The sequence below is a fragment of the Mandrillus leucophaeus genome, unplaced genomic scaffold (assembly GCF_000951045.1).
Source record: "Mandrillus leucophaeus isolate KB7577 unplaced genomic scaffold, Mleu.le_1.0 Scaffold338, whole genome shotgun sequence".
Lineage (NCBI taxonomy): Eukaryota > Metazoa > Chordata > Mammalia > Primates > Cercopithecidae > Mandrillus > Mandrillus leucophaeus.
The window spans coordinates 2,095,354-2,111,243 of NW_012103565.1; the positions used below are offsets into that span (position 1 = coordinate 2,095,354).

The 15,890-nt window shown below is 38.3% G+C and overlaps 1 long non-coding RNA gene across 1 annotated transcript in view; it reads right to left on the reverse strand.

The window, feature by feature from the left end:
* LOC105545745 overlaps positions 1 to 15,890 on the reverse strand; it is a 231,254-nt gene that overhangs the window by 80,385 nt on the left and 134,979 nt on the right. Inside the window, exon 5 of the long non-coding RNA XR_001006977.1 lies at positions 6,010 to 6,151. This is a non-coding gene — a long non-coding RNA (uncharacterized LOC105545745). The remainder of the gene's footprint in view (positions 1 to 6,009; positions 6,152 to 15,890) is intronic.

Consider the following 15,890-nt stretch of genomic DNA (forward strand, 5'->3'; position numbering starts at 1 on the left):
TATATTGGGGACTGAGAAATCTGATATCTAAATAGCACTAGTATTTATGCATTGCTCAATTTATGCATTGCCTCTTTCTCACACTCTACTTTTAATTGACAATTCCTGTCAGCTCTGCCTTCGAAATTTATCTCAAATCCAACTCTTTTTCTCCCCTTCACCACTTGCACCTTAGCTGCCGCCACCATCATCTTTCTCTTAGACTGCTGAACTAGTTTTTGTCCTGCTGTTGCTGCTGCAAAATATTCTGCACAGGGTGGTCAAAGTGATCCTTTTAGAACCTAAGTCAGATAGTGTCACTCCACTGCTCAAATTCTCCAACAGCTGCCCATCTCACTCAGAATAAAATCCAGTCATGACCACAGCCCGTAAGGCTCTAGTAGATCTGACCCCTGGTTACCTCTCACACCTCAATTCTTACCTTTCTTTAAGCCCTTCGTCGACATGACCATCAAAATGCTGCTCAGCAATCACAGTAACACTCCTTGCCCCATTCATTTCCCCTCTCTCACAATTACTTCTCCTCTCTCCTCAAAGTCCTCTCTCATTCCTGCTCTCAGCTGATGCTCTTGCTCCTTGTTGTGCTAAGAAAGCCCTAGCAATTAGAAGAGTCCACCTGCTCCCATCTCTATGTTTACCCACCTACCAGCAATTAGAAGAGTCCACATGGTCCCATCTCCATATTTACCCATCTACCAGCAACCATGCCCATTGATTTGTCCTCCCCATGGATGTACTGGCTGTGCTTGTATTTACGGCCAATCTCTCTTCTCATGCATCAGATCCCTCCTCTCTAACCTTCATCAATTCTCTCTTCTCCTGTATCAATTTTTCCTCTCCCCTGGATTCTTCTCATCAGCATACAAACATCATATAATTTCTCCCTTCTTAAAAGTAAAAGAGCTCTCTCAACTTTGCTTCTGATTTCTACCACCTTAATGCAGCAAAACTTCTCTTTAAAAAAATCTTTACTTTCTGTCCTCCCATTCACTCTTGAACCCACTACACTTACTCAATGCAGATCTAAGCCCAGTGGTCAGTTCTCAGACTGCGCCTTGTGTGACCTACCAGCATCTTTTGGCGTAGTCCATCACTCCCTCCTCCATACATTTTCTCTGCCTGGCCTCCAGGATGCCACGAAATTCAGGTGTTGCTCCTAGTCAGGACTTACTCTCTTCTGCTCCCCTCACCCTATTCCCACCCCAGAACTCAGCTTCTCTGGCCTCATCTCCTATCAGGGTCCCCTCATTCTCTATCACTAGTAACACAAGCTGGCCTCTTTGCTGTTCCTCAAATAAGTCAGTTTAAAAGGTCTCATCTTTGCTCTCATCTCTGCCTGGAATGCTCTTTCCTCAGCTCCTTTAAGTTTTTGTTCAAATGTCACACAATCAATAACACCCTCCCTGACTACCATATTTAATATTGCAATATCTACCAGCCCTTAAACTTACTACTCCCATTTATTTCTTTCATGACATTTACCATTTTCTAACATACTGCAACATTTATTTATTCAATTTAAGTCTTCCCTTTGGCCAGAATATGGTCACCTTATCATTCAAAAGTTATTTGATGCAGATTTTTTATTGCAGACACCTGGCCTGTAGTAAGCATGCAGCCAATCATTGTCAAATTAATGAAGCTTTGGCTTCTAGCATATGCGTTAAAATAAATATCACTATTGGAGACATTATATCAAAAAGCTGAGACATACTTAGGACCCCAAACTAATGAACAAAATATTCAATAATAAACTATGTTAAGTTCCCAGAAGATTGCTCAGAGCTGGCTTGGCCAACATAGAGAACCGTTTCCATAACCATGGTGGGAAATACCAATCTTGAAAAGAGATGCCTCTCAAATCTTTAAGTGAGCCAGTACCCTAGGTAACTAAATGAGTAGAGAAAGTTAGGTTCTGGTTTACACATAAGATTATCCAGTTGCCAGCCCTCAAATGCTGTCGCCCCATGAGCAGTTTGCTCTTAAATTCTTCAAGTCTTCGAGTAGACATAATCATTTTACAGAAGCCCAATTCAGAAACAATTATACTGCAACATAAGCAGTAGAACCATTTCATGCCAAGCTAATGACTCTAGGACATGCAAGGCATGACTCTCTGTACAAATCCACTTTAGAGCAGAGGTCAAAACCATTAAACTAATGGTGAACTTGAGTCCCTGGGCTCTGAGTGCCCCATGACTCCAGGGGATTGAGATTTGTAAGAAAAATACTAAACATAGAGTCATGTATAAACACTCTAAAGGATTCTTTATACAAATGCCTTTTTGTCTAAAATCAGAACTCTAGAAAATAGAACATATGTTTCTACATTTAAATTGTTAAAAATCATTAAAAAGACATTCAAGAGTTGAAGAAAAAGAAAAAAATTCTCAGCATGAAGTATGAAGATATTACTGCTTGACTTTAATAAGAGTTCTATTACATCTGTTCTTTTCTGTTTAAAATGTTCATTATAAAGCTTTAGTCCCTTTCCGTTTTCTTAAAAATCCAAGCTTTGCAACTTCTGAGAGATTTGGTGTTAGTGTGATGAGCTACCTTTCCCCTCCCCAAGAAACATCCTTATTGAGACTGAGTTTCCTTGGGCTGGTGGGGGGAGGAGGTGGTGAGTGACCTGGCCATATGATGTCAACATACTACCACAGAAGACAGAGATGAAAAACCATGTTCATGGACTTTTAAATTTAAATATGTAAAATCCTTATAACAAAAAACACTCCTACACAGAGACTAGCTAGCTCTTCACCAAGCATTTTCTATTCTTGCCCCAATTTCCCAGCCTCCCTTGAAGTTAGCCATAACTGAAGGCCAGCCAATGAAATACGAACAGAAGTGATGTATACCATCCCCAGGACTTAGCATATAAAATTTCTGGAGCAATGTCAGTTTGACGTAGATGGGTGTGGCAACCTTAGAAGTCCTAGGTCAGAGATGGCAGAGCCACAGATGGAAGAAGCCCAAGAAAGAGCTATAAATGACGACTTTGAAGAGAATTACCTATTGAAATAGAACCAACATTGGACATTACATAGATGTTAACATAATTTTATTGGCTGGACATAGTGGCTCATGCTTGTAATTCCAGCACTTTGGGAGGCTGAAGTGGGCAGATAGCTTGAGCCCAGGAGTTTGAGACCAACCTGGGCAACATGGCAAAATCCTGTCTCTATAAAAAATACAAAAATTAACTGGGCATAATGGCATGTGCCTGTTGTCAGGAGGCTGAGGTGGGAGGATTGCTTGAGCCTGGAAGACAGAGGTTGCAGTGAGCCAAGATGGTGCCACTGCACTCCAGTGTAGGTGACAGAGCAAAACCCTGTCTCCAAAAAAAATAAAAATAAAAATAAAAACTTTTTTTTGTCTTGCTGTGTTACTATAGCTCTCATTACTTTAACAACATGGTATCTTAGTTCAGAATGGTAAAACTCAGTGAAGAATTAAATTACTAATGCCTAATCTATTTAAGGTAAGCAACTGTACACCAAGCTCTAACATACATTGTCTCCGAGCACTCAAACTCAACAGGCTTGCAACAGTTGTAAAGAGACTAATACCAGGGTCTTCTTTTTAATAGCTAAAGCTTTCAATTCGCTAAACACTCGAAACTTCCATAAATAATGTAAAAACAAAGATTTTGTGTTGCTCTTGCTACTGTTGAATAAAAAGAGTCATGGCCTTCTTCACTCTGATCAAGCTTCTCCCAATCCAAACTTTCAAGAAGCCTGAGCATTGGAAAGAGTAGGGGAAGAAAAATAAAAGATCTGGGAGAAGGAAAGCATCCTTGAGCCATTGATCATCTGCACAGGGTAAGGGAAGAAATTTTGGATTCAATATAAAATTGAAGTTCTTTTATATTCTTTACACGAATAAGACTTTTAGTGCCTCAAAATATCTTAATAATTAAAACAAGGAAAGGTGGAATAAAAACAACAGATAAACAAATAGAAACATAGATATAAATCTTACCATATCTGCCAGTCACCATGGCTTACATCTGTCCATCACTTCAGGAGGCCAAGGTGGGAGGATTACTCTTGGCTAGGAGTTTGAGACCAACCTGGTCAACATAGCAAGGTCCCATCTCTACAAATTTTTTTTTTTTAAACTAGTTGGGCATGGTGGCTTATGCCGGTAATTCCAGCTATTAGGGAGGCTGAGATGGGAAGATTGCTTGAGCCCAGGAGTTCGAGGCTGCACTCGAACTCCACTGTACTCTAGCCTGGTCAATGGAGAAAGACCCTGTCTCTAAAAATATAAAATAATTTTAAAGAAACCTAATCATATCAGTAATAACGTTAAAAGTAATAACATTAAAAGTAAATGGTCTAACCATCCTAATTAAAAAGCAGAGATTGTCAGGCTGGATTAAAGAACACAACCTAACCACATGCCATTTATAGAAATCACACTTTAACAAATTAACAATATTGGGAACAAGAAAAATAACAATGCTACAAATTTGACAGTTATTAAAATGATAATAAGGGAATACTATGAGCAATTTTATGTCAATAATTTCAACAACATAAGGAAAAAATGGACAAATTCCTTGAAATATACAAATTATCAAAGCTCACTCAAGAAAAAAATAGGTAACCTCATTAGTCCTATATCTATATCAAAAGGTGAATTTATAGATAAAAACCTTCCCAAAGAAAACTCCTGGCCCAGATGCTTTTATTGGTCAATTCTACCAACATTTAAGAAAATAGAAAATCAATTCTATACTAACTCTCTCCAAAAAGACATCCAGATTGGAAAGTGAGAAGTAAACCTATTGTTATTCACTGATGACATGATCGTCTATGTAGAAAATCCAACAGGTCTACAAAAAAAAGTCACTAGAACTAACAAATAAACTCAAGATTGTAGGATAAAATTAATTTGCAAAAAGTCCATTTTTATTTCATACACAAGCAATGAATATTTGGAAATTGAAATGTTAAAGTATGTGTAATTGCATAAAAATATACTTAGGGATAAATTAAACAAAAGATTGTAAGATCTATAAACAGAAAAATATAAAATATTACTGAGAAAAATTAAAGAATATTTACACAATTAAAGATATATACCAAACTAGTTTGGAAGACTCGAAATTGTTCTCCCCAAATTGATACATAATGGCAATATCAAAATTAGCAGACAGAAGGAAACAATAAAGATTAGAGCAGAAATAAATAAAATAGAGAACAGAAAAAATCAGAGAAAATCAACAAGAGTTGATTTTTTGAAAAGTTGAAATTGACAAACCCTTAGCCAGACTAACTATAAAAAAGAAAGAATAATTAAATAAATAAAACCAGAAATTAAAGTGGAGACATTACAACAGATACCTAAGAAATTAAAAGGATCATAAGGGACTATTACAAACCAATATATATGAACAAATTGGATAACCTCAAGGAAATGGATAAATTCTTAGGAAAACACAAACCACAAAGATTTAATCAGGGAAAAATAGAAAGCCTGAACAAACCCATAACAGATAAAGAGATTGAAGTAGTAACTTAAAACCTCCCAACAAAGAAAAGCCCAGGACCAGATGGCCTCACAGCTGAGTTCTACCAAACATTCAAAGAAGAATTAATAACATTCCTTCTTAAACTTTTCCAAAAAATGTAACTAGAGGGAATCCTTCCAAACACATTTTATGAGGCCAGCATCACCTTAATACCAAAGCCAAACAAATATACCACAAGAAAAGAAAACTAAGGCTGATATCTCTGATGGATGCAAAAATTTTAATAAAATATTAGCAAACTGTTTTCAACAACACATCAAAAAGATCATACATCATGAACAATTGGAATTTATTCCTGGAATGCAAGTCTGGTTTAATATATGCAAATCAATCAATGTGCTACATCATATTAACAGAATGAAAGATAAAAACCACATGATCATTTCATCAGATGCAGAAAAAGCATTTGACAAAATCAACATCATTCATGATAAAAACTCAACAAAATGGTTACAGAAGGAACTTACCTCAACACAATAAAGCCCACATGTGAAAAGCCCACTGCTAACATCATAATCAATGGAGAAAAACTGAAAGGTTTTCCTCTGTGATTCGGCGCAAGGCAGGGATGCTCACTCTTGATACTTTTATTTGATACAGCCAGAGCAACTAGGAAAAAAAAAAAAAGTAATGGGGAACCAAATCAGAAAGAAATAAGTACAATTGCCTATGTTTGCAGATTACATGATCTCATATAAAGTAAATCCTAAAGACTCCACAGAAAGAACTGATAAACAAATTCAGTAAAGTTGCAGGATTCAAAAACAACACACAAAAAATAGATGATATTTCTATATACTAACGATGAACTATTCAAAAAGGAAATTAAGAAAACAATCCCATTTACAATAGCAGAAAAAATAAATAGGAATAAACTTAACCAAAAAGGTTAAGATTTGTACATTGAAAACTGTAAAACTTTCGTGATTAAATTAAAGACACAGACCAATGGAAAGACAACCCTCGTTCATGGGTTGGAAGAATTTATGTTGTAAAAATATCCAAAGTGATCCACAAATTCAATGCATGGCATTCTTTACAGAAAAAGAAAAAACAATCCTAAAATCACAAAAGACCCCATTACACATACAATTTGTTTTTACTTTAAGTTCTGGGGTACATGTGCAGAATGTGCAGTTTTGTTACATAGGTATACATGTGCTATGGTTGTTTGCTGCACCCCTTAACCCGTCACCCACATTACGTATTTCTCCTAACGCTATCCCTCCCCTAGCTCCCGACCCCCGCAACAGGCCCCGGTGTGTGATGTTCCCCTCCCTGTGTCCCTGTGTTCTCATTGTTCAACTCCCACTTATGAGTAAGAACATGCGGTGTTTGGTTTTCTGTTCTTGTGATAGTTTGCTGAGAATGATGGTTTCCAGCTTCACCCATGTCCCTGCAAAGACATGAACTCATCCTTTTTTATGGCTGCGTAGTATTCTATGGTGTATATGTGCCACATTTTCTTTACCCAAGGACCCTATATAACCAAAGTTATCTTTATCAAGAAGAACAAAGCTGGAAACATCAATACTTTCTGATTTCAAAATATATTACAAAACCATAGTAACCAAAATAGTATGATACTGGTATAAAAATAGTTACATAGACTATTGGAACAGAATTTTAAAGTCCAATGTCCAAACTCAAGAAAAATAGAAGCAAAATAGGAAACCAGAAATAAATCTGACTTATAACTATAAAAGCAAAAATTCTAAATAAGTATTAGCAAAGAGATCTCTCAATATATCAAAAGACTAAGTAGAGTCTATTTCAGGAATAATAGGTAGGTTACTATCAGGAAATTAATATATCCATTGAATTAAGTGCAGCAAAAAAGCAAAAGATAAAAGCACATATCCTATCAATAAATACTTAAAAGGCATTTGACGAAATTCAGTAGCCAGTCCTTACTAAAATAGGGCTAGAAAGAAACCACTTAAATTCAACAAAGAAATTTTCTAAAAGCTAGCAGCAAATTTTAAAATCATAACTACATAAAGATGATCTGTTTCACATTATGTTAATGCTATTACAGGTATTATAGTATATATAACATGAAAACAAATAACTGGCAGAAGTATTCGAAAAGATGAGAAAAAACTATTTTTGGTGGTTACATGATTGTATACCTGCATGCATAGAAAAAAAATCAAAAATTGTAGTAAAAAATTGTAAAATTAATTTTAAAATTTGTACTAATTTCTGAATTCAAAATAAATATTTTTAAAAATTAGCAGATTTTCAGCCAGGCGTGGTGGCTCATGCCTATAATCCCAGCACTTTGGGAGGCTGAGGTTGGTGAATCACCTGAGGTCAGGAGTTCAAGACCAACCTGGCCAACATGGTGAAACCCTGTCTCTACTAAACATACAAAATTTGGCCGGGTGTGGTGGCAGGCACCTGTAATCCCAGCTACTCAGGAGGCTGAGGCAGGAGAATCACTTGAAGCCAGGAGGCAGAGAGTGCAGTGAACCAAGATCACGCCATTGTACTCCAGTCTGGGCAACAAGAGTGAAACTCCATCTCAAAAATAAAATAAAATAAAAGTTTATTTATAGTATGCAAAAATCTCTTACAAATACATAAGAAACAAGTAACTCAATAAAATAATGGGCAAAGACAATTCACAGATGGGTAAATCAGTGGCAAACAAACAAATGAAAAGATATACAAATTCACAAGTAGTAACCATGGACATGCAAAATGCAGTAACAATATGATTATCACTACCATCCATCAGACTGATAACAATTTGAAATGCCATAACAGCTATTGCTGGCTGGACGTAATGAAATGGGTACTCTCTGAGATTGCTTATGGGAAGGGGACGTGTTTGGACCTTTGGGCAAAGCAATCTGGCATCATTTCTTAGAGGTAAAACACACACCCACACTTAGGCCACTTAGCAATAACGTTCCTGTGTGTTCCATAAAAATCAATTTCTTTGTAAAGACATATGTAAAAAGATATTAACTGTAGCATTATTTTGTAAAAATGCAAAAAATTAGCCAGGCATGGTGGCAGGCACCTGTAGTCCCAACCTCGGCCTCCCAAAGTGCTGTGATGACAGGCATGAGCCACCATGCCCGGCCAAAGTATACTTTCTAATATGTTCAAATATATAGGATTTAAAATATTTTAGAGAAAAATATGAATACATCAAGAGACAAAATTCTGCTTCTCTAGTGATCAAAGAATTCCAAGGTGAAAGAATGAGTTACCATTTTTCCTTAGAAGATTAGAAAAGATTTTAAAAGCTGATAATACCAATTGATTGTGTGGATGTAGAGAATTAAACACTCTGGATGCTTTGTGCTTTGTGAATGTAAATTGTTAGAACCTTTCTGGGGCATACTCTGGCAATATTTATGAAAAGCCCTTAAATAATCAGTGTACAATCCTACAGAAATGTATATAAAGAATAAGGATAGTCAGTATTATCAAGAAATTATAAGCAAGTTACCTAAATATGTAAAGTGCATAGTGCAAACTTGAAATATTATTAACATTCAATAAATGTCCTAAAACTGAGGGATTTGGTTAATCAATTGGTAGTTGATATGGTTTGGCTGTGTCCCCACCCAAAGCTCATCTTGAATTGTAGCTCCCATAATTCCCACGTATCATGGGAGGGGCCCAGTGGGAGGTAATTGAATCATGAGGACAGGTCTTTCCTGTGCTGTTCTCCTGATAGTGAATAAGTCACAGGAGAGCTGATGGTTTTATGAAGAGGATTCCCCTGCACAAGCTCTCTCGCCTGCTGCCATCCATGTAAGATGCGACTTTGCTCCTCCTTGCCTTCTACCATGATTGCAAGGCCTCCCCAGTCATGTGGAACTGTGAGTCAATTAAACCTCTTTCCTTTATAAATTACCCAGTCTCAGGTATGTCTTTATTAGCAGCATGAGAACAGACTAATACAGTAGTCAAGCTCAGGAGGAGAAAAAAAAAATAATGAAATCTTTAATAATTAGTACTAGCATCCTGGAATGGAAAACAATGCAAGTTTTTAAAATGATAATGCAGATCTATGTTCTGATTTAGAAGAACATGAACAAAATCCAAAATATTATTAAAGGGAAAAAGGAAACTGTAAAGCAGTATCTTTGAAAATGCATTTGCAATTATATTTTGTAGAAAAAAAAATCTGAAAAGAAGTGCCTAAAAATGTTAACAGTGGTTATCGCTGAATAGTGGAATTTCTGAGGTTCATTTCTTTTTTTCCATCTATGTTTTCTCATTTCTTTCACAATCAGAGTGCATTGTTGCATAATTTTTAAATTTTCCAAAGCATCACAGTGTGGATGAATGTTTAGAATAGGGAATCAGAATCCTAGCTCCTTAATGTAATAGCAGTGTGACATTAGGCATTTTACTTTTAAAAATCTGTTTATACATCTGTTGATTAATGATACAGAACCAAAATAAGCCATCTCCTGGTCATTCCAAATCAACAGGCTTTTGCCGTACTTGAATCCACAGGCAGTGAGGAAGAGGGTGCATGCTGACATTAGTTCACACTAGCAAAACTTCATGTTGCTCAAATAGATATTCAAAAGACAGGCTCAGATGCAGGAACTTGTGGAGTTATTTTCAAATGTCTCATGACTTGAAAGAACAGGTGTTGGAGGAAACTGTGTCTACATACTTGCTAGGAAAGCATTCTCAGGTTTCTTTTCTAATCATGGAAAAGATGATACATTAATGGGACTATTACCCCTACTTTCTGAAAACAGCCAAGCAACCAGATGCATGAAACCCATATTCAGGAGCAATGAAGTCATGGTTAAAAGTCCCAAGCATTCTAGCAATGAAGCTAAAAGAATTATATAACCTACAAGTCCCAACAAGTTTCACCAGGTCCACCATGTACCTAATAAAACTCTTCTGAGGACCATTAAAAGACAATTCTAAATTCATCTATCAGGACCTTTGGATCAACTCCAACAAAATACAGAATGTCTCTGACGGGGCTGTTTAGAGATACAATTGCTGCATGCTCAAAATTACTTTGGAAGACAAAAGGAATTTTTGATTTACAAACAGAAAGAGAAAAGGAGAGGACATTCTATTCTGGAATCAATAACCTACAATGACAATGAAGAGCATGAAGAGGGGTTGAGACCTTTATGCTGCTCAGGGAGGACAAGAGAGGTAGGGCAGTGAGACATTGCAGGGACACCCACATCCTCCACCAGCCCAGCACCGTCCTTGGAATCAATGAGCCTCTGATTTTCTTTAATATTTAGAGCAAACAATTCCGCTTTGGGAAAGAATGAGAGGGCCGAGCCTCAGGATGAGTTCTGTGTAGCCTAGTAAAAATGATGTAAGCCTACCGCGTGTGGTGGCTCACACCTGTAATCCCAGCACTTTGGGAGGCCGAGGGGGCTGGATCACGAGGTCAGGAGATCGAGACCATCCTGGCTAACACGGTGAAAACTCGTCTCTACTAAAAATACAAAAAAGAAAAAATTAGCCAGGCGTGGTGGCAGGCGCCTGTAGTCCCAGCTACTCCTACTCAGGAGGCTGAGGTGTGAACCCAGGAGGCGGAGTTTGCAGTGAGCGGAGATCGCACCACTGCACTCCAGCCTGGGCAACAGAGTGAGACTCTGTAAAAAAAAAAAAAAAAAAAAAAAGATGTAAGCTAAATCCAATGTGAAGCTGAGCTGTTATCTCCCACCTGGGCTTCTGCAATGGCCTCTTCACTGGTTTCCCTGTGTCTGCAGTCTACCTTCCAGAGAGGTCTTTTTAAAACACAAATCAGATCATGTCCCTCCCTGAAGCTTCTCCTCACACTTAGAATAAAATCCAAAGTCCTCACCTTGGTCTATAGGGTAATCACAGGTGTTAGTTTTCCTGGGACAATCCTGGTTTATGGCTATTGGTGTTGCTCCCCTCTGATCTTCCCATGAGTTGGCCATTTCTTCATTTGATCCAGGTCTCTGATCAAACATCATCTCCTCAGAGAGGCTTTCCTTGACCTCTCTGTTGAAAAAAACAACTCCCTAATCCCTTTCCCTGCTTGACTTTTTTTCGAATATCTTATCACTACTTATTATGTCACATTTTTATTTCTTAATTTGTCTGTTTCCCTGACTGGAACTGCACCCTGGGAGGGCAGCTCTTTGTGGTCTTCACTAAAACACCCTGGATTGAGAGCTGGGCTTGGCACCTGGCAGTGGCTCAGTAAATATCTAATTACTCAATGAATGAATATATAAATGAATCTTTGGCTCTGCATAGCGAGTATTCATTTACTCCAAACTTGTATTGAATATTTGCTTAACCTAGTGATTTGTAAAACTGATTCTGCCAAGTGCCACTTTAACACTGTCAAACCAAATTTATATTTTTCTTCTGGCTGCTTTGCTAGTTTTTAGTTGTTATGAGCATTATCTATGAACAACGTCTCTGAGAGAAGTCCTGAGTATGGATTTCCAATAGGAAATTGCTGCTCTGTATGGCAGCTTCCCCCAGTCCCAGAGCTAGGCTTGCGGGTCCTTGTCTACTTAGTATACACCCCTACCCTTGAACTTCACCTCTCTGTTTGCATGCCAGAAGAAATTAACAAGGAGCTAAGAGTAAGCCTGATTTTACACTTTGTATTAAAGTGCCTGGAGAAGCACACACACACAAAAAGAGAAGTTACCAAAATCCCAACACATCCAATTTCTATTGGAACAAGCCAAGCATCCACATCTTAAGGGTAAGGAAATTAAGAAAATGTAAGAGATATAGTTGAGTTCATGTAACTAGTAAGTGGCAATGCCCAAACGTACAGATACATATTTGTCTGGCGTCAAAATCTACGCGGCCTTCTAACAAAAACAAGGAAGCCAGTCTTTAAAGGGAGATGGATTTATTTTTCTACAAAATTTTAAGTAGCCCATGCCCCAAAGGGGAACCACAGAGCTGAACAAATGACCTGAAAACATATTCTTGACTGAACAGTAAATAGTTGTCAACCATGGTTCCCCAATGACCCAAACTCCAACTGAGCCTATCCACAAGTTCAGTTTTCCCAAGCTTTGAAAAAAGGCCGTAGACAGATGGGCTCCAACTACTGCAGCCCAGGCCTTTACACTTGGTTTGGTTTTGTTTTTTTTTTTGTTTTTTTTTTTTTGCCAACAAATCGTTGCTCTTGAATAAGTACACTAGAGGGAAAAGTTGGCCTTCAGTGCAACTCTCAGTAAACTTAAAGTTACCACTTAAATTACTCAAAAACTAGAATTTCTTCTTACAGGCCTGAGACTCCAGCGGCAAGGCCTCTATGGGAGAAACTCGATCTCCCATGGGAGGTTCAGAGAGTAACTCCCTCAAGTTCCTGTTTCATTACTCTGTCTCAAAGCAGGCACTTGAGATACCAGCCAGCAGCCCTACAGCACCCCAAATTATAAGAACTGGACTGTATCTGACATTGCCAGATTTTCAGCAGTGGGAGGGGGAGGGCTCCTCTGCATTGTGTCTTTCTCTTCAGAAGGATTAACCTGGTGATGATCAACCTTTGCATGAGGATGGGGGTGCCAACCCTCTGGCTCTCAGAGTTCTCCTTACCCTCTACCCTTGAATTTCACAAGTCAAGCTCATTGGTCTTCTCTTGTCTTCCTTCTATCTCCAAGTCTTCTATCTCCAAGTCTACCTCACATCTCTGGGGGCTCTCTGTGATATCCATCAGACCCCTGAACCAGCGGTGGTGGGGGGCAGTTCCTGAGGAAATGAAGATATGGGGTGACTGAGAACCCCAGGAGTCAACCTCTGCTGAAAGCTCACCCTCTTGGTGTGGGTCTCCAAGGCTTCACACACTCTCTTATAGAGGCTGCTGCCCTCAGGCATGAGAAGGCACATGCTGAGATCCAGGGCGATTGAAAACAACTATTTCCTAGGATTAAGGAGGATGTACCCTACATCCTGAAGCCAATCTGGCTCCTGCTGGAGAGGTTCAGGAAGTGACTGAGGGCCTCACCAAGGAGCAGCAGGGCTGAGATCAGTACTTTATCCACGCAACTCTTACAGGATTGTAACAGGTTTGTATAGAAATCTAGTCTTCAAGACACTTTGTTATGCAAATCATACCTTGACTCACACAGAGTGAGGTATGAATGATTAGAATCCCCCTTTGACAAAATCTAGAGCAGTACTGGCCACAGAGAAAATACCGAATGAATATTTGTTGAATAAATTGCAGAACGGGTGAAAGGAAAGAGAGACTCAAAGCAATCAGGGAGTGGAGAACAGGATTCGCGGGTGTCACCTTTAGGCAGGTACAGGGAGGGATCTCAGGTCCAACAACTCACCTCTTGACAGCCTCATGCCTTGTCTAAGAACCTGCAAGGCTATTAAACCCAAACTCTCCAATTACTGACAATAAAAGGCAGCCAAAACAACACCCACCTGTCACTACTCTAATTCTCAGATTCCTCTCTATTTTGTATCCCTGGGTATTTCTCTTACTTTCTTGAGAGCTCAACTATGCACTTTTAAAAAAATGTCTGTTATGGTCTAGCTGGCATTTCCAAGTGTTTTTAGCAGGAGGGCTTCAGGTTATCTTGTTTGTCCGCATGACTGAAAATGGAACTATGTTTCTTTTTAATATGTTTTTCAGGGATAATGGAATTATACTTAATTGTATTTACCCTAACATTACTCACCTAATGTCACCCTACTTCAATATATGTTTGAAAAAAATATACCAGTGAGTGCATATTCTGTTCTGTCCCTAAGCTCAGTGAAAATGTATGTTCCCTGAATTGCCTTACTTCTTGTGAATATCTGCTTCCCTTCCCACACTAACGCTCACGCAGGTCCATTCTCCTTTCTTTCTTCTGTTCTATTGTGGAGACCCTTCGTCCCCTGTTCTCAAAATTCGGGACTTAATCACTCAGCCCAGGTCCAACAACAGCCTTCTCCCAATACAATGCAATCACAACCAAGTGCACAGACTAAATCAGATTATAATTTCAGACTTGATAGTTTGCAAGGTACTTTCACATAACATTATCTCACTTTAGTCTTCTCAGCATCCCAGTAACATGGGTGCTATCATCCTCTTATAGAAGAAAGAAAAAGGGCCCAGAGAGTTTAAGAGGCTTGCTGAAAGCTAGAAAGTGGTGGACATAGCTTCAATTCAAGTCTCCTCAATCAGCATTCAGTTACCCTGGAACATAGCCAGCAGCCTCTGACAGCACCCCCACATCCCAGAGAGCCAAGTGGATGCACCAGTCAATTCTCTTTACACCTACTATAATATTTTAAAATACGTTAAGCAAAGAATTTAATTTAAAAATCTTTTAAGAACTAAAATAGTCTAAGGATGGAAAAGAGAAACAGCATGTCATGACATGCACAGTATTTACCCAAAGGAATTTCTGTATCATTTTATCCTTTTGCAAACTTTAGAAACAAGGCTACCTTATATTTATTTATTTTACATAAAACTGTACAATGGAATTTATTTGTTTGCCCTTAAATATCTGTTGTTTTTGTTTTGTTTTGTTTTGTTTTGAGGGACTATTTTTAGTTTGCAACAACATTGACTAATGGGGGTAGATGATGAGCCAAAAATAGGTGACCTTAACCAGGCATTCAAAAACCTAGGTTAGCCAACAAGTGCAGACATCTCATCTGGAATATTCCTCTTTGAAGACATACTCACTGCTCTTTGGAAATTCATAATACAGGCCCATCAGAATTGCATTTTCTGAAACACCGTTTCCCAAAATGTGTTCTGGGAAACAAAAGATTCACGAGATACTTACTGGGGATGAGGAGGAAGCAGTCTGTGAGCAAATCAGTTTGTAAAGCTGTGTTTTCTGACAATAAGAATAAAAATAGTAATTATAACAGCTAGCAAAGACTTGGGCCCTAGCAATATCATTATTCACAACTAAAATGAGAACAGCAATAGAGAGCACTTTGCTCAGTCCAATTGTACAACCTAAGAGGAAAAACCAAGCCGGCATCAACACTTCATGAGACGGATTCACTCCACAATCTTTACCATAGAACATTATTTCCATCCTTAGCTGCAACACAGAAAGGTCAAGAGTCTGACAAATGTTCTCTAGCACGTTATTCCTTCATAGCATGTAATATTTTACAGTACTTTTCTTTCTTTTTTCATTATTTACTGTCTCTGTCTCCCACCTAAAATGTAAGCTCCAAAAGAGGAGAATCGCGGGGTCCCAGCTGACTAAGCACATGCTTGACATACAGCCAGGAATAGTTGTTAATTAAGTGGACGGGTGAAGTTCCCTAATTAAGGCCTGGCTTCTAAGGTCTAAAATTTACTAGGACCCATCAAAGAGATGGATTTTCAAGAGTAACTAGAAAAACATATCACTTAAAT